The following is a 19717-nucleotide window of genomic DNA, read 5'->3' on the forward strand; positions in this document are numbered from 1 at the left end:
TTCTTCCCTGGTACAGTCATGGAGAGACTGGTCGAGGATACAACATTTTTTTAGCAAGATAAATAACTGAGCCTGGGTGGCTCAGTCGGCTAAGTGTCAGACTTCGGCTCAGGTCAGGATCTCACGGTTTGTGAATTTGAACCCTGTGTCCGGCTCTGTGCTGACAGCTCAGAGCCTGGAGCCTGCGTCAGATTCTGTGTCTCCTCCTCTCTCTGCCCCTGCCATGTTCATGTTCTGTCTCTCTCTGTCTCTCAATAAAAAATAAACGTTAAAAAAATTTTTTGGAATAAAAAAAATAACTAAAGAAAGCATACTCACGCATGGTGTAGAGATCAATCAAGGGATGAAAAGTAGAAGTGAGTATGTTCAGTGTAGACAATATGCTTTTTTTGCCTTTTTCTCCCTGAGCTGTTCCAGGTTTATGTATTTTTGAGCTCAGAATTTTTTTTTTATTATACAGGTAATACATGATCCTTTTAGAAAATAAGTAACACAGACAAATGCAAAAAAACAGAAATTATTCATAATTCAGCTATCTTTTTGTGATCTCTGTACCCAAAGTGGAGCTTGAACTCACAACCCCAGGATCATGAGTCACATGCTCTACTGACTGAGCCAGCCAAGCACCCCCATAAATTCAACTATCTTAAGACAAACATTGTATGTAAATCCTTTGGTGAACTTCCTTGTATTTTTTTATATATCTCTATATAAATTTAGTTTTGCATAGCTAAACTTATAGTATGTCTACAATTTTGTTTGTATCCAAAATTCTTCTAAAGCATAGAGGCTTGTTTGTGCCTAAGTATGTTCAGTAGGATACATGGGTTAGAGATGTTCTATTTTTAAAACAATGAGTGCATGGTCAAGTCAGTTAAGAATCCTCTTAGTTTAGGGGCGCCTGGGTGGCTCAGTCGGTTAGGCGTCCGGCTTCGGCTCAGGTCATGATCTCACAGTCCGTGAGTTCGAGCCCTGCGTCGGGCTCTGTGCTGACAGCTCAGAGCCTGGAGCCCGTTTCGGATTCTGTGTCTCCCTCTCTCTCTGCCCCTCCCCTGCTCATGCTCTGTCTCCAAAATAAATAAAAACATTAAAAAAAAAAAAGAATTAAAAAAAAGAAAAGAATCCTCTTAGTTTAATACAGTTAGTGTTGCCTTTTTTTTTAAACTACAGATTTCATGGAGTCTTTAATATACTAACATGTATTATAATTTACAAAGAGAGGGGTTATGTAGGATGATATTTATGCCTTATTTGATTATGGAAAAAAGCCACGTTTGCGTCTTTCAGACCTGAAATTTTCACACCAGTGTTTTTATAGCAGTGTGGGTTACACGAGCCCAAATTTAGAAACAACCCAAATATCCATCAATACATGAATGGATAAACAATGGGATATTATTCAGCCATAAAAGGAATGAAGTTCTGATTCACACTGCAACATAGATGGAATTTTGAAAACATCATGCTAAATGAAATGAGCCAGACACAAAAGGACAATTATTATATGATTCTACTGTTATTATTATACTTTTACATATACTGCTTTTATATTATATGATTCTAGTTTTATGAGGTACCTGGAAATTGGCAAATTTAGAGAGACATAAAATATAGAAGAAGTTACCAGGGTCTGAGGGTTGAGAATTGGGAGTGCGGAATACTGTTTAATGGCTACAAAGCTTCTGTTTGGGATGGCGAAAGAATTCTGGAAATAGTGGTGATGGCTGCACAACATTGGGAATGTGCTTAAAATTGTACACTTCAAAATGGTCACAATGGTGTATTTTGTATTCTGTATATTTTGCCACAATAGAAATAATTACCAAAAAATTCTTGAAGAATTTGAAACACAATTTGGGGAAAAGTGGCAAGCATTTCCCCCTGCATGTATTGTTTGTATATATTGGTTGTATATGCCAATATGTATATGTATATATTAATAATTAATGTGTATATTACATTATACATGTGTATGTGTATATACATATACAATATACGACATATTGGCATATACAACCAACTGCTTGTATTTCTCTGGCACCAATTTTCACATTCCGTTTTCCAGTTTCTCTGTTTCTGTTTGAGGATCTATGTGGTTTCAGGGAGCTGACTTCACTTCTTACTTCTGGGGTAGAATGAACACATTTTAGACTGGGGTTCAGCAAACTATAATCCATGGTCCAAATCTGGTCCCTCAGCCTATTTTTGTAAAGTCCTATTGGAACACATCCCTGTCCTTCATTTACACATTGTCTATGTCTGCTTTTGTGTTACAACAGTGGAGTTGACTAGTTGTGACAGAGATCATGGCCGCCAAGCCTACCATATTTACTATCTGGCCCTTTACAGAGAAAAAATTGCCAACATCGTGCTAGACTAAAGACGATTAGGACATTATATATCTCTTGGCCCAAAGTTTGGTTCAAGCGTGGGCATGTGGCTTTAACTACTCTAATCAGAGTGCATCTCAGGAAGTTTGCTTGGCATACTGGTAAAGAAAGTCTGTCTCCCTCTGAATGGCAGTGGTTTGCAGAATTAAGGCTTTGAAATACTGCAGCCAGTTTGGCTACTGTAAGGGAAGCCAGCCTGAGGAATTAGCTGCACATGAAGACGGGCATGAAAGAAATGAACAGTAATATGGGCAGAGACCAGATGATATTGTAGACTTCTGAATCAAACCATGCTTGAAGTCCTGTATTACTTCTGAACTTTTCTATTTCATGAGCCCATATATTCATTATTGCTTAAGGCAACTTGAGTATGGTTTTCTGAATTGCAACTAAAATCATTTCAACTAATATATGTTGCTATAATCTCCATAAACTTTATTTCTAATGGCTGCATAGTATTTTACCTTAATGGTATATTTTACTTAGCCAGTTTCCTAATATTTAGTATTTAGACTTTAATTTTGGGTGATTATTATTAAATCTGCAATAAAGCAGGTAATTAACACCTTTTTTCTAAATTTCCAATTATTTTCTTCTAGTTGATCTCCAGCAGTGGAATGATTGGGTAAATAATATTCTTAAGACCTTTGACATATATTTCCAATTTGCTTTATTTTTTTATTTTTTTTTATTTAAAAAAAATTTTTTTAACGTTTATTTATTTTTGAGACAGAGAGAGACAGAGCATGAACGGGGGAGGGTCAGAGAGAGGGAGACACAGAATCTGAAACAGGCTCCAGGCTCTGAGCTGTCGGCACAGAGCCCAACGCGGGGCTCGAACTCACGGACTTCGAGATCATGACCTGAGCTGAAGTCAGACGCTTAACCGACCGAGCCACCCAGGCGCCCCCCAATTTGCTTTTTAAAAATCTCACCAGAAATTGGGATGCCCTGGGCAGCTCAGTTGGTTACACGTCTGACTCTTGGTTTGGCTTAAGTCATGGTCTCACAGTTTGTGAGATGGAGCCCTGTGTCAGGTTCTGTGCTGACAGCGTGGAGCCTGCTTGGGATTCTCTCTCTCCCTCTCTCTCTCTGCCCCTCCCCCACTCGTGTGTATGCACATGTGTGTGTGTGCACGTGTGTGTGTGCGTGCTCTCTGTCTCTTAAAATAAATAAACATTTTTTTAAATGTCACCAGAAATTAATGGAGATTTCTACCTACAACATTTTTGTTACCACTTTTAATCTTTGCCGTTTTTAGGATTAACTATATTCCGTTGCTAAGTTTGATTGTCTTAAATTACAAATGAGAGTGAATATACGTGTATCTTTATTAGCAACTTGCATTATCTGTTTGCTGAATGTTTGTTCATGTCCCTTCCTATTTAGGGAGGACTTTACATCATGCTGAGTTTTGAAAGAATAACTACAATTCTTCAGGTGGGCAGGAGAGGAAGCACAATAAAATGAGAGGCAATTGTATGCATGAATGCAAAGGTATAAAAAGTGAGGCGGGTTGTTTGGCCTGGAACGTATAAGGTACTGGGGAGGGCACAAGAGGAAAAGAAGGGGGAGTTGTGGGATGTGTCAAAGCAGCCAGTGGAAGCAGTAGCCAGATCCCCAGGCGTAAGGGATTTTGTTAATCATGTGTCAGGTGTTAATAGGCGTGTAAGAGGAGTATTTTGCCTACTGTTTTCAGCACTTTGGCAGCTCCATTTGTATTCACGAGAGTGGCATGTTAATTTCATGTTCTTATCTCTCCGTTAATGTACAGCACTGTTAAGCGCCTTTGTGTTTGGCAGCAATCAAGCTGGCATTTAAATATTCTAACATTCAGATTACTGGTTAGCCTAAATAGTCTCACTCCTCCTGAGCTGAAATTCATAAGATTTCCTTTCTAGCTACTGGAAGAGAGTGAGTGTGGAGGCGGCTCAGCACCCCAAAACTCAGGCCACTGCATTCCTGTTATTTTTGGAGGCCAAACCACCTGCTGCGTTCTGCAGGGGCTCGCTCAGTCTGTGGCTTCGGAGTCCAGCTCCAGCACCTTTACAAGCTCGTCTTCGTGTGTTCGGGCTACTATTACAAAATGCTACAGACTGGGCAGCTTCTTGTCCTGTAAGTGCCCGACATTAAATTCCTGATTGCTGAGGCATCCTTTTCAAAGACATGAATCTGGAACAAACATTGCCAGCCATATGCCACAGCTACCGATAAAACCCCTAGATAGGAAGCTAGGCCGCCCCCACCTACAGAGTTTCCTTTGTAGGAAGCCAGGTATAGGCTGGATAACTGAGTGACTCTGCTTCTCCCCTCTGGTGTCCTAATTCTCAGCCTCGTGTTTTAAATTTGCCAATAAAAAGTGAGCCCACGAAACCCTAGGCACCCCACCCTCGACCCTAACAAAAGCAGAGTGCCAGGTCTTATCTCTGTCTCTCTCTGTCTCTCTTTCCCCACCCCCAGCCCACAAACTCGCTGTGTGACCCCAGGGCCCAGAGCTTGTGTGTAATGAACCTTATTTTTTCAAGCTGGTTGTTGCTGAAGTGCACCTTGCACTCGTAATAAAAGCCCCGAGGGCTGGTCCAGCCACAGCATGGGCTCCAGTCAGGGAAATGTCTGTGGGGGCTCCCCACAAGTTGTAGGGGCCCAGGCGAATGCCCCCAGGCATCGCCAGCCCGTAGCATCACTATGTTAGGCCAAGACCCACAGGAAACGTTATAAATGACAGAAATTTATTCCTCCCAGTTCTGGAAGGTGGAAGTACAAGATCAGGGCACCAGCATGGCCAGGTCCTGTTGAGAACCTTGCACCAGGTTCATAGCCTGTGCCCTCTTGCTGTGTCCTCATATGGTAGAAAGAGCTAGGTGTCTCTGTGGGGTCTCTTTTATAAGAGCACTAATCCCATTCACGAGGGCTCCACCCTCAAGACGTAAGCATCTCCCAAAGGCAGAGTCTTCTAATAATACCATCTTTGGAGGTTGGAATTTGGGCAGGGATAGCACACAGACATTCAGACAGTAACAAAGCTTTTGACTGGGCTTGCCACAGAGGGGCAGAATCAGCTTTTTCTCACCTCTCATTTGGGGGATTAGCTGCTCTCTGATCTGGCCAGGGTCATGGCCAAAGGGTCCTGGGCAGGGCAGGGCAATAATCCATCAGTGACCTACATTAAAATCTCAAAACACATGGGAGTCACAGGGACCCAACAGCTTCCAAATTGTAGCTCTTATGGCTTAGGACCCCAAGTGCTGAGGTGAGACCTGAGCCTGCCATGAATGTGCTGATTAATCTTGGGAAAACCATGAAACCTCTTTGTCTCTAATGTCTACTGGGAGTAGAATTGCTGAGCCGCACTGTGGCTGAAAAGATGGATGCTGGGTGAGGAAGGTGGAGACCTTGACAAAGGTGTGGAACATTCACTTTTCCATGCCTTTCTCTTATTCCTTTAGGTAAGTGTTTTTCAGCCCTGACTGTACCCCAAATTGACAGGGAGACCTTAAAAAAATACCAAAGCATGTGCCTCATCCCAGAACTTCTTCTGATATGCAGCCACAGAAGAGGACTTCTGGTCTAGGTCGTGGTTCTCACCCCAGTGACCTTCAGGTCACTTGAAAGTCACTACTGGTAGGAGGCAGTGAGGAGCCCATATAGTCCCTTATGTGGACTTCCCTGACCACCCAAAAGGCTCATCTCTCATCACATGGTGATCAAAGTCGCCCTTACCATTAAAGGCTTTATCATTCATGGAAATCAGGTACTTTAGGACAGATGAAATCATGACAGAAGATCCCCCTCCTACGAATTGTCACTGGAATAATGTTTTATAGAGAACAAAGCGGAACAGAAGCCAGCTCTACCCATGACCAACAGATGGCGCTATAGGCCAGTGCCCTGCCACTTAGGTCTCTGTCAACCATTCATTCTTTAATACTTAGTATAGCTGCTGCATTTGTACATTTTGAGATGCTTTAATTTTTTTAGGTTTATTTATTTATATTGAGAGAAAGAGAGAGAGAGAGTGCACGCTGTCAGTGCAGCGCACCAGGTGGGGCTCAATCCTAAGAACCATGAAACCATGACCTGAGCTGAAATCTCGTAGCCAACTGAGCTGCTCAGTCACCATGAGATGTTTCATAAACATCTTTGACTTCACATACCTCATAAATGTAAAATCAGGAAGAAAATTAAAATTACTGCTGAAAAAAGGAGCATGGGGATGCCTGGGTGGCTCAATCGGTTGGGTTTCTGACTCCGGCTCATGTCATGATCTCACAGCTCATGGGTTTGAGCCCCGCATCAGGCTCTGTGCTAACAGCTCAGAGACTGGAACCTGCTTCGGATTCTGTATCTCCCCCTCTCTCTGCACCTCCCTGCTTGCTCTCTCTCTCTCTCTCAAAAATAAATAAACCTTAAAAAAAGAGAGAGCATGATTATGACAAAATGAAAATAGAGATAGTTTTTGAAAACAGAGGTGGTAAAGAAAGAAATGGAAGGTTGCACATCCATAGGGTATTAATTTTTAGAGAGTAGAAGCAATCCCAAAGGTCAGAGTGAATCATGAAGCCTGAGAAAAGTGTTGTGCCTACACAATTGACAATAATAAGCAAGAGATGCGGAGACAGATGAAATGGAAAACTTGGTAGCGTGTGCTAGAGAATTACAGCACTTAGTATGCGCCCCAACTTTATCACCAACCATCCGAATGCTTTTCTTCATTGCATTATCATCCAGCCAGCCAAAACCAGCTTTGAGTAGGCTGTTTTCAATTCTAGAGATGGCTGGGGGTGTTTTTCTAGAACTTGGAACTGAGCATGGTAAAAATGATGCCACTCAGGCTTCTGGAGTGAGTCACAGGCAGCTCTGTAATCTGCAAGCCAGTTCCAATCTGTGCTGCTTCAAGGCGGCAAGGGAGCCCGCTCTCATCTAACCTTAACTGCTAAGAAGGTCTATTTGCCACCACACCTGCAGAAATGATTGAGGAGGTGGGTTAGATCAATGGATGTAACACAGATCAAACAGGTCCTTGTTAGGAAAAGACACTTAATAGAATGTATCAGCAAGGAGAAGAAGCAGGATGCTGGTACATTCTCATATCTGCAATAATGATTTAAAGCTGTGAGAATCTGACATCTTCTTATTTGCTGAAAATGCACTGGGGAACTGCGAGCATAAACCCTTTCAGACATTTTGAATTTACAGTGTATCCGTCACGATTCAGAGAAGCAAAACCAATAGGACATATATATTAAGAGATTTATCGCAAGAAATCAGCTTATGTGATTGCAGGGGCTGTCTAGGCAAGCCCTAAAGCTGTAGGGCAGGCCATTGGGAGGGGCAGGCTGTCCGCAGGTGGAATTCCTTCTTCACGGAAGTCCCAGCTCTACCTTTAAAACCTCTCTAAGGGCTGAATCAGGTTTACCCAGATTACGTACAACAGTCTTCCTTACTGAAAGTCTATTGACTATAGACGTTAATTACATTTCCAAAACACCTTTACTGCAACACCTAGATCAGTGTTTGATTGAATACCTGGGTACTGTAGTCTATCCAAGTTGGCACATCAAAAAAAAAAAAAATCATCACAAATAATGTTTTGGACCCTAGCCTGTTTCTGAAGCATTTTTAGATTAAAAAAAAAGAAAATCCATAGGCTCTAGGAGCTGGAAACTTTATGTAGAAAGCAGGGATGTCACTGCCTAGAGGATCAATACCCTGTGGTGAATGTGTTCAGAAGCACGTTTGCACTGCTGGTGGGGATGCAAACTGGTGTGGCCTCTCTGGAAAACAGTAGGGAGGTTCCTCAAAAAGTTAAAAATAGAACTACCCTAGGACGTGGCCATTGCACTACTAGGCATTAATCCAAAGGCTACAAAGATGCTGATTCAAAGGGACACACGCACTCTAATGTTGACAGCAACACCATCAACAATAGCCAAAGTATAGGAAGAGCCCAAATGTCTATGCTGATGAATGGATTAAGAAGATGTGGTATATATACACAATGGAACATTACTCGGCAATCAGAAAGAGTGAAATCTTGCCATTTCACTGGATGGAGCTATGGCACGCGGACGGAACTAAACAACGCGGATGGAACTAAAGTGTGTTAGGCTGAGTGAAATAAGTCAGTCTGAGAAAGACAGATATCGTATGATTTCATCCATGTGGAATTTAAGAACACAACAGATGCACATAGGGGAAGGGAAGGAAAAACAAGATAAAAACAGAGAGGGAGGCAAGCCATGAGAGACTCTTAAATACAGAGAACAAACTGAGGGTTGCTGGTGGGGTGTTGGGTGAGGGGATGGGCTAAATGGGTGATGGGCATTAAGGGGGGTACTTGTTGGGATGAGCACTGGCTGTTACTTGTAAGTGATGAGTCACCAAGTTCCACTCCTGAAACCAATACTACAATGTATGTTAACTACCTTGAATTTACATAAATAAATAAATAAATAAAAAAGAAAACGAAAAAGAAAGGGCCTCTAACCTAGCTTGTGAAGTCAAGGAAGGCTTGCTGGAGCAGAAGGCACTTAATTAAGCAGGGTCTAGACCTAAACTATGGGATGTGGGATGTGGCCTTTGGGGGTGGAGAGGAGGGATGACAGAAAAGTCATCATAGTGATGGTCCTGGCCCCCAGACCATACTGCCCCACTCCAAGGTGGTGGTGACATTGTCAAACACATCATAAAAGGCAAGATCATTTCTACTTCACAACATTTCCACGCCTATGCCTGTCAGTGTGGCTGTTAATGGTGTGTCCCCGGCCCCCCACTCCAGCCTCCTTGTCTTCGTGGAGGTACTGCCCCAGCCAGAAGTGGGACTTGGCTGCCAAGACTGGTAGCCCACACTGGATCCACGTGGTCAGAACAATGGCTTTGTCTTCCCATCCCAGCTTGGCCAGTTCATCTGCTCCCTGAGAAAACATCCTTCTCCTGGGCTGTGCCTCCATCCCTTTATCTGTGTCTTTCTTCCCCTTCCCTCTTCCTTCAAGTCTTGAGTCTTGTGCACTGGTCATCTGTACAGTTCATTAGCATGGGGGGGGGGGTCTCTTCATTTTCAAAATGGCTTAAGTAATGTCTTTTCTACGTCTCTCTCAAGAAGGTGAGGTGAAATGAGGCACTGTGTGCCAAACTGCCACTGCCACACGAAAGTACAGACTAGCTATTGCCATCATCTATCCCTATGTATCTCAATCTATCTGTCTGTCTATCCATCCATTCACTCGTCACTCCTAATTGTGTGTCACTGAAGTACAGAGATCATCACTGAATCTATGGCACCTAGCAGTTTCCTCCACTTAGTAATTGCTCATTAAATATCTGGTAAAGACAATGATAATGAATCATTGTCCTTGGGAGACAGATAACTGCAAACAGCCACACTGTTGGTGTTAGATTCCCTATCTCTGGCTAATTGGTTAAGACTCAGCTTATGGAACATCTTCCCCCTCACCGTCATGTCTGAGTATAGTGCCTTCTCCTGTTCCTGTAGAATCATCTCCATACTTTGGTCATTTCTCTTGCTGTGGTAGGTTTTGTCTCTCGACAGGAAGGAGACTTCTCTGAGGTGAAGGACTGTGTTCTAATAATCTTTACCAGTATGGCTAAGTTCCCGGCACAATGTAAGGATGCCACAAATGATAAATTAATAGCATGATAGCCATTCTTATTGATTTTTATTTCCATAATAGCCTCGTGCCAGATAGACTGTTCTGTAGAGGGAATAATGCTTAGCCATGTTCTTAGAAATTTCTACTGCATCCTTGTCAAGTGGGTTGAAAATAAAATGGAGTCAGGGGGATGGGCTGAGTTCCTGACCCAGGATTTTCTTAGAGAGGATGTGTTTTTCAGAGTTGTACCTCTTTGAAATTTCTCTTAAGCAGATTCTATGACTTTCCTTATCCTGTGTCCCTCACAGGTCTGGGCATGGAGGTGGTTAACTGGCATCACATGGTGACAGCAAAATGCACCCAACACCGAAGAAACTTCTAGAAAGCGCCAGTGGAGGAAATGTCATTCTTCTGTTTTTTTGTTGTTGTTTTTAAAACCTCAAAATGTTTATGTGTGTCTATAACACTGGGGCCTCTTTAAAGGGAGTCAAAATGTCTGTATTCATTTTTGCATGTCTCAGATCTAACCCAGAGTAGACCCTCAATAAATATTTATTGACTTAAATATCTGTTGAACATGTACCCTCAAGGTGGGGGCAGGGCCGTGGTTTTATTGTCCCTACTTACAACTCCATCTCTCAACTTGCCCATTTCCTGCTGCTGTGAGGGGTCTGGCAACGTGATTCCACGGCCTGTTCATGGAAGAACCCCGCCAGCTTACCTTCGTTAGACGGTGAGGCAGATACAGGAAGACAAAGGAATTCTGAGGCGCACATTCCAAGGAGGACATATACAGCAAGATAACTCATTTTTTGGTGTTTTGTTTTTCTGTGATGGGCACAGAATTATGAATTCAAGCATTAACTCACACTCTGCTGTCTTCTGGAGTGTGGTCTTCTGGAGCCGTTGCCATGGGGGTAGGTCTGGGTTGGCTCCGCGACTTTTAAATGCCCGCTGGACTACAGGAAGAGTTCGTGGCGCTGAGTAATTTATGGGGTGTTAAGAAGTTCCTTAAGCCATTATTAAAAACATGCAAGCTCCTCCCTGGTCAGACCTCTAGTAAGTCAGACTTCTAACTAAGCAGAACTGATAGGCCGTCTTTTGATGTTTAATGAGTTCTGCAGCAGATGGCAGATGTGATGGACAGGGCCGTGGTGGTGATTTACTGGTCATGAAACAGAAGGATGAGAGCCCTCTCCTGAAAAAAGAGAATGTAGCCGAAAGGACAGGTTTCCCCCTCGCCTTCCTCTCCCACCAATCCCTTCCCCTTTCCTTCTTGGTGCATGTGTTTTTGATTTCCCCACCCCCGTGCCTCTCAGTCCTGGGCTCATTTCCATTCAGGCGCACACAGAACACTGCAAACTAATTAGCCTTGGATACTGCCACAGGAAGTCAGGCTGCCAAGTCCTCTTTCCCCGCAATTCCTCAACTCTCCCAGCCCGTCTCGCGCCCACGGCCTTGCACTGGGCCTCTCTGTAGAAGTTGCCAGTTTTAATTTTGCAATTTCCCTTCACCTTATCAAATATGCCCCTAGCCTGCCAGCCGACGGAGAGGGGACGGCTTTGGAGTGGGCTTGTCCTCTGGACTCTTTCCCCTGGCCCCTTCTCTGCTCTCTACCCACAGTTAGGGAGTCTTGTTTGGATACAGTTTCAGTGTTGACTTGTTAATCTGACCTTGGTTAATGCTTTTTACAGGAGAGCATTGCCCATGATGCAAAACTCAGGAGGGCTCCCCACCGGTTTCTTCCACTCCACTCACATCTCCAGCTCCCAGGGGCCCCGTACCTCTGACTTTTCTCAAATGTTAACCCATTTTCTCACGAGCTGTAGATGTCAACTCTTCTCCAGCCAATCTCGATTGAGAGCCCTTGACACTTCCTGGAATAGGGTGTGAAAGGGGGGTGGAGGGAAGAAAGGGGCTGAGGGATGGAGAGATGACACCCTATCCTCTGAGATTCCAGCCCGGGAGGCTTGGCACCCAGGCTCCACTAAGGACACCCTTTCTGCAGAAGGCCTAAATCAGAGATGGAAAACTGGTAGCTCTCAGGCCAGATCTGAGCCACTGAAACAGAAAACCAGTTGTCAACATTTGAAAATCAGATTTCACGTACAAATCCAAATTGCTGGTTTCCTAGGAAAAAATTAGATGTGGGGTCACTGGGCTGGCATTCAGGCTTGCGTGACCCCAGTTGACTGGAGCTGGGTAGTGCCTGCTCCCTAGAGGTAGAGTGTGGACTCTCCAGGTCACTCCAGTCCCCACCCATCTCTGTCGTCTTGTTAATCTCACCTGACTCCTGCAAACATTTGAATTGGCCATTCTTGCCCTAAATGGAGAAAGGGAAATTTCATACTGACTCTTAAGAGATTTGGTAGGGATCTCTGCATGGCTTTTCTTTTGATCACATTGAAGTACCCACCATGTCACAATGATTCCTTGTTGAGTTCTTGGGCTTCTTCTCCATTATGACCATGAGCTCACTGAGGGCAAGGTTCATGGCTGTCTAGTTCATTGTTATACTCTCAATGCCTTGCACGCGGCCTGGATGCTCAACACATTTTTCTTGGCAGATGATGAGGATATTCGTCCAACAAATGTTTATTGAATGCTTCATGAATTGTGCTGGGTGTTAAGTGCGATTCAAAGGTCATGAGACATGTCCCCTAATGAGCTCCAAGAGTAGGGAATATACAAGTAGGAAACAAAATATGCATGGAAAGTAGTTCAAGAGGTTTAAAAATTGTGGTTTTGTTGCAGCAAGTTCTAAGAGTGAGCTTCTCATTGGAGAACACTCCCATAGGGCTTTATAAGTTGGGTAGGATTTGGACACAGTACTCATTTACTTTTGTAACCACACCCTTTGTCTCACCTTTGCTTTACTGGGCTCATCCTCTGAACTCCAATTTTTATCTACCCAAATCTGTCAGTGGCTGAACTATATTAATTTCTAATAGTTGCTTCATGGCTTTGTTGCTGTGTGGTAAGAGGCCAGCGAGTATGGAAAACCCTGAGCTCCAGCCCACTCAGGGGTAAGCCTAGATGAATACAGATAGATGCATAATAATTACTCACAGGGATAATGGGGAGGAGGCTTATCAAAAATCTTGATAATGATGATAATGAAATAGCACAGGCAGAAGGCTGAAACATGAAACATGCAAAATGTGAAACACAGAGAAGGAAAACAATCCTGTCCTCGTGAGCTGCAGTGAAAAACATGCTTGAAGTCACCTAACAGTGACCGCTTTCCTGAACGTATTGTCACTGACAGTGGAAAATGTGTCAGATAGCATGGCCCACCTAATCTTTGCGAATCCTAGTGGGTATCATCAGAAAAACAACACTGAAGGAAAGGGATTAGCAACTTATTATACATACTTCACATAGAAATATTCATTCCAGAGGCCCTGTAGAAAGGTATTTGCGATAGTCATGATCTTTAAGATCTTGAACCTGTTGAGAAAGAAATCAGAAATCATATAAAATTTAATTATATAAAATATATATACACACACAGGTATAGATATAGATATATATCTATATAGATATATCTAAATTATATATTTATATATCATATATTATTATATATGATAAATTATATATATTATATATCTATTTCATAATATTATAGACGTGTTCACTATAAAATGAAAATTTCAGTTCCAGAAGTGTTTGAATTTTCACATTAGACATTTTGTCATCTATAGGAAATACACATGCTGCCACTTACCCCTCCCATGCCCATGACAGACATCACTAATTGATCCCAGACCTTGTTCCTGTTGTACTAAAACTTGTCACCAAAAGACTTCTCGGCACTGTGTGCAGCTAGCCCTCCCAACCTTAATCTTGAAGTTAACATTCAAGTTGAAACTTATTTGCCATCATAATCCAGATCTTCACAGAAACAGCATATTTTTTGAAGACACGTTTTAGATCACATAATAGTTGTAGAGTACTTATAATAGAGTACTACAAAATTCGTATGCGTTATACAGTTTAATCCACCCAACGTCCCTGCAATGAAGATATTGTAATTCCTATTTTACAGATAAGGGCACTGAGATTTGACTCCTATGAATAATGATTTTAAAGAAACATGGATACGTCACTGCTGCTTAGCTTCTGGCCTTAGAGCCAGTAGGGACCTGATTATACAAGGAGAATTTCAGATTGCTAGACTATATGAGGATTTACATAGCAGAATTTCTTAGATTAATCTAACCTTTAAACCTCTTTTCCCAATCTCTCACTTTGATTTTTTGAAATGCACACACACGCGCACACACACACACACACACACACACGTTCTTTTGTCTTTTCATTTAACCATAATGTCTGTTTTCTTTTTCTTCTCTCCATAAAGCTGTGTATCTCTATAGATTATAGCATAAGACAAGACTTTCCATGACCAGTGTAGAAGCAGAGCCCTTGCCCAGACCAGTTCAGCCCTCACCTTAGTTAAATTTCCTCAAGTGGAGAATCTATATCCAATAGAGCTCTGTGCCATTGGAACTTCTGGTCAGCAGGATCCAGACACACCTGGTGTTGTATGTGAGCAACTGTACTGATTTGTCTTCTGGTGTTTAAAGAAGAATCTGGTTTTTAAAGGTCAAAAGACCCGCTTGAAATTAGCCAGAAGACTCATCTCCAATTATATGAGCAACTTGGCAGTTAGACATTTCCCAGCCACTCGTGGCCCTTCCTCTCTGTGTACTGCAGAATAAGGTAGGATTTGAGTAGCTCCAGATTCCATGAAAAGTACCTAAGACAAGCTGCAGAGAAGGGGACAAATTTGGTTCACAGGCTACCTTGAAACACATCACTCTAAGAATTGACATGAACATAGAGGATCTCTCTCTCTCTCTCTCTCTCTCTCCTCTCTCCTTCTTTCCTTTCTCTCTCTCTCTCAAGTAGAAGTAACTTTGAAAAGGCATCAACCGTCAAAGGGACCAGTTTTTTCCCTGGTATTTGAGATGGGGTCCCTCTGCCTCCACAGCCTATTAGTACCGGCTTGTTGAGGTTTCAGTAGCATTCAAGCACCAGACCAAATAAAAATCCAGGGGAGCACAGTTGTCGAGGCATCATAATCCTAATAAAAATACACATTCAAAGTACGTAACTGGACTTTTTAATCAGGAGCTTTTACATTGTGACGTAGGCTAGATCAACATGGATCAAGCTGAACGATGACCCAATGATATTTGACCTGTACATAATCTCTATAATTAAACCTATAGTCTGTTATATTAAATATAATCTACATAACATCTATATAATTAAAGTTTTCTCAGTTTTTTGGTAGATAACTTGGGGGCTAAATTTTTCTGGCAATAGTGAAAAATGGACTTGAGACTTGTCCGAAACCTTCCTGCAAGTCCTAGGAATGGTTTTCTGAGGTGTACCTAATTCCTGACCCCATATGGTCATGGCGCAGAAATAACAACATCTCCTTCTAAGGAGTTGTGTTGATTACTAGAAGATGCTTCTGTGGGGTGTCCTTAAACTATGTATACCCAGTCTCCCCAGAGAACCATAAAATCTGCTTATTTCTAATATAGTCAGAGAACTACCTCTCACTAGGCAGGAATTGTACATTCCATACCTTCTTTCACTTGGTAATTCATTACTCACTTTAAATAAAAGAATAATTAGAAAACACATTTCCACTATATTATTCGTTTTAACAACCATTCTCGCTTTCTATAGACTCGTTTTTCTACGAGAAATTTGAGCTGCAGATTTGGATCCTAATTCTGGGTTACATTTGGCTAAACATACTTAGACTAGGACCCTCCTGGGTAACAGGACTCAAACTCAAGGAGAATTGCTAATTTATTATTCATTATTTAATAGAAAATAAAAGTTAATAGCTTATTATTTAATCGAAAGACATTCCATTACTGGAGTTGGCCATCACCGATAAATAAAGCAACTGCACTGTACTGGTCTAGAACAACTACTTCCTCTTTCCTGTTATCCATTTATATCTTCTATGGTGATGTTCTAACTATAACAATAATGCCCTCTGTTGCTGAGAAGCGAAACTCCACACAGCATACTTGATATGCCTGCCTCAAAATGTCCTAAATTGTTTACTCTAATGTAAGTTTTTAAAATTAGATGGATAACATTTTAGTTCAGTTTATTTTGTGGCAGGGCAGAAAACCATGAGCACTATCGTTCTTGTCCTCATGACCGTCATTATCCTCCAAGGTTCGTCCTTAAGCTTTGGCAACCTAGGCTCTATATTTGGAGTAGCAGGCTGCTGAAGCCGACACTGATTATAAATAATTAATTGACATAATTAGGCACTTTTAAGGTTCAAGGCTGCCAGTAGAGAAATCTGTTTTCATGCATAAAACAATGATTTATTGAGTGTGTGATTTGTGCCAGCAAAGAGCTAGATGTTGAAATACAGTAAAAAAACAAAAAACAAAAACAAAACTAAAACATAAACCAAACACAGTCATTGCCCTCATGGAACTTACATTCTTGTCGAAAGGCAAGCGATCAACAAATAATACAATTATTTAATTAAAACAGATTAATAGCTGTCTGTGCTTTCATTTCACTTGAATCAGAATTTCAGAAAGACTCATCTTTGGACATTATGCTGCAGATATCAACCAGACAATGGCCAAATGTTTACTTCTCTTCAAGTGTTCAATTCACTCTTTATGTCTCCCTGTTATATTAGTGTCTTAAGCACAGAGTCCTAAGCTTAGCAGGGAGGGAGAGAGGGAAGACAGCGGCTGGTGTTTCTTTTTGTTGGTCACTGATGTATGGATCATGTGTTTTTTTAAAACAAATTACTTGTTTTCTCCAGGATTCAGTTGTGCTGTTTATAAAATTTACTCCTTCACGAGAGTAAAGCCACCCTGCACAATATGATTTCTGGAATCACTACAGTCATATTTCTTCACACGTAAAGAGGAAATTGGGCTGGAAACTGGCCTGACCACTAAGGTGCCCAAGAGTGAAGACTCCACTCCCTTGGGAAGACAGAGCCTCAGTGCCCTCTCCGGAGGTGTGGACTCTGGTTCCAACCAAGCCAGCTTTTGTGAATGAACTATTGGTCTTAATTTCCCCTAAAATGAGAAGAAATGGAAGTGAGTACAGTCTTTCAGATTACTTTTAGCAACATAATATTTTCTTTTGTAAACATTAAACAAAATCTAACTATCTATATCTATCTATCTATCTATCTATCTATCATCTATCGTCATCTATAAAATAAGTGGACACAGTGTTGAAGTGTTTATAAGAAGGTGGGGATAAGAGAGCGGGTATAAGGAGTTAGATCCCTGAAACCTCAGCCTGTCTTACTTCACTCCCTGTAGTGACTCCCAAAATACCTCTTTTGAACCCCTTGGGCTCCATGATGCACAGTGTGAAAAATAGTAAGTCCTTTCCTTGCTGACCCCATCCATGTATAGGCACGAAGAGGCAGACCTCTCCAAAATGCAAAATGGAATGGTATCACCACCAACTCAAGTCAACTGGCCTCTAGTTAACAGAGTAAGACTTAGGGAGAGTCTAGTCAAGGAGCATGGAAACCTGTTCGGGTGACAGGAGTACCCCACTCTCCCTCACTCCGACCCCAACCTTGCACCCATTGTGTGCAAAACATCGAGTTACACCACTAGGTGGAGCCCAGATCATAGCAGACCGAAGAGTACTGAGGTCTCTGGAAGGCTGTGCACACATTGCTGGAGAACTGGGTTCCTTGGGAGGTTTGAAAGAAAAAAAGGGCCAAGGGTTGAGGTGGGGTGCGTTGTGGAAGGAAAGCAATGTATCTATATTTGTCTCTGCCTGTAGGGAGATTACTTGAATTGAATCGAGAGATCACTTCTCCATTATACCTAAACCCTTTGTAAAATTTAAAAGTAAAGGCTTGAAGTATTTAGTGACTGATTGTGCTTCATTACCACCTGTAGAGTTCTTGGAGGTCCCATCTTGGAGATGCTGGTTTAATAGGAACTTTTGGCCACAGGGAGAGTGTGTGAGGATGTAAGCAGCCTAGGAGGGCATCAAATGCAACCATCCCAAAGTGGTCTTCTAACCTTGGCTTACACACACCTAGTGATAGGGAGTTCATGAATACCCAGGGCAGTGCATTTCTTTTTCTGCCACACATATTTATCATAAAATCCTTCTTTTATATTGAGCCCAAATCTGCTGCCCAATAGCTTCCACTGTTTCTGATTCTGGTCTCTACAGGGTGCAGGGAATGTGTCTAATCACCTTAATGATAGTCCTTTGAGTATTTGAAAAGAACTACCATGTTTCCCGAGCATGTTCCAATTCTCCAAAGCAAAACCTCTTTCTTATTGCTTGTTTCTTGAAGCAGACTATAGTCTTTTTATTGTGACATTAAAATCATCTTTCTAGTAACTGATTGATTAACATAGCGAGGGATTTTGGTCTTAGATGAACAGCAGTAGGGGTAGTAAACACAGCATCATCTTATAATAACAAGTAGTTCACGATGAACGGAATCTGAGAGACATAGAGACATCATGAAAGGTAAAGGCAGAGAGTGTGGGAGTGGAGCTGGGAAAGATGGTCTGGGCCAGGTGGGGAAGGGTCACAGCTCATCATCCATCTGTCACCCATCCATCTTTGATTTATTCCACCAACAAATGTCTACTGAGTAATTGGCACTGTACTAAGCCCTGGGAAGAAAATAGTGAGCAAAACAGATACAGTCCTTGCCCTTAAGCAACGTGCATTCTAGTGGGGGATAAAACAGACATTAATCAATAAAATCATATAAATATAAGTGGCAGCAAATGTAGGAATGTAAGGTAACGGGGTACCTGATCAGGTTGAGGAGGGGATGGTTAGGGAGGGCTTCCCTGGAGGAAGGACCAATTCAACTGATATCTAAAGGAAAAGAAGTTAATGATTAGGCAAAGAGAAGGTGGGTGAAGTCAGGTGGAGGAGAGCACTGCAGCCAGAGGGAACCGCATGTACAAAGGTCCTGAGGCAGAAAAACTGAAAGAATGTCAAGGTTTCTGGAAGACAGAGGTGAAGGTAAAGTGATGAAAAATGGAGCTGGGCAGGGGCAAGATTAGGGGACCTCGACCAAATGAAGCTATTTAATCTTTATTCTCACATCAACTAGAAGCCATTGATCTATACCATTGAACCTTTTACCATAGCTTTTTGCACTAAGCGACCAGAATAGTTGTATGGTCAGAAAGATGCTGTGGTAGCAGGTGTAGGAGGCTGGGTCAGGGACACACGTGGTGCATGGAGAGGCTGGGGGCGGGAGGGTAACCAAGTGGGAGATGACAAGGGCTGAATCCAAGGGCATGACAGTGATGGTGATGAATCATGGCTTCAGAACGTACCAGAGAGGAAGCTAGAACAGCTACTATAGCTGTCTCATTGCATGCCCGAAGCCCTGAAGGGGAACAAATTTAAATGACTTGCTCAAAATCATAGTTATTTTCTTGAAAAGGTAATGGGGGTGTACCACGAATGGATAATGTCTTAGGCTGTGCTTCTCAGAAAGGAAATGTGGGGGCTGAAATCTGTGTTTCTAGAAATAGGAAACCGCGGTTTCCAGAAGATTAAATCTTAAAGAGGAGACCTCTGGATTTTAGGGTTGCTCTTTATTCACTTGGTTTGTCATTTGCTCTGTCTGTTGCCGTGATTATAAAAATAGATATTAGATCCAGAAGGGATTTGGTCCAACATTTAGTCTGGTGT

At 42.2% G+C, this 19717-nt stretch overlaps 1 long non-coding RNA gene across 2 annotated transcripts in view; it reads left to right on the forward strand.

Moving 5' to 3' along the window:
• Window positions 1-10576, forward strand: part of LOC123598556 — a 115414-nt gene extending 104838 nt beyond the window's left edge. For both annotated transcript variants that reach the window (XR_006712688.1, XR_006712687.1), the window contains exon 4: window positions 10309-10576. This is a non-coding gene — a long non-coding RNA (uncharacterized LOC123598556). The remainder of the gene's footprint in view (window positions 1-10308) is intronic.
• Window positions 10577-19717: the final 9141 nt, after the last annotated feature.

This window comes from Leopardus geoffroyi, chromosome C1 (genome assembly GCF_018350155.1).
Source record: "Leopardus geoffroyi isolate Oge1 chromosome C1, O.geoffroyi_Oge1_pat1.0, whole genome shotgun sequence".
Classification (NCBI taxonomy): domain Eukaryota; kingdom Metazoa; phylum Chordata; class Mammalia; order Carnivora; family Felidae; genus Leopardus; species Leopardus geoffroyi.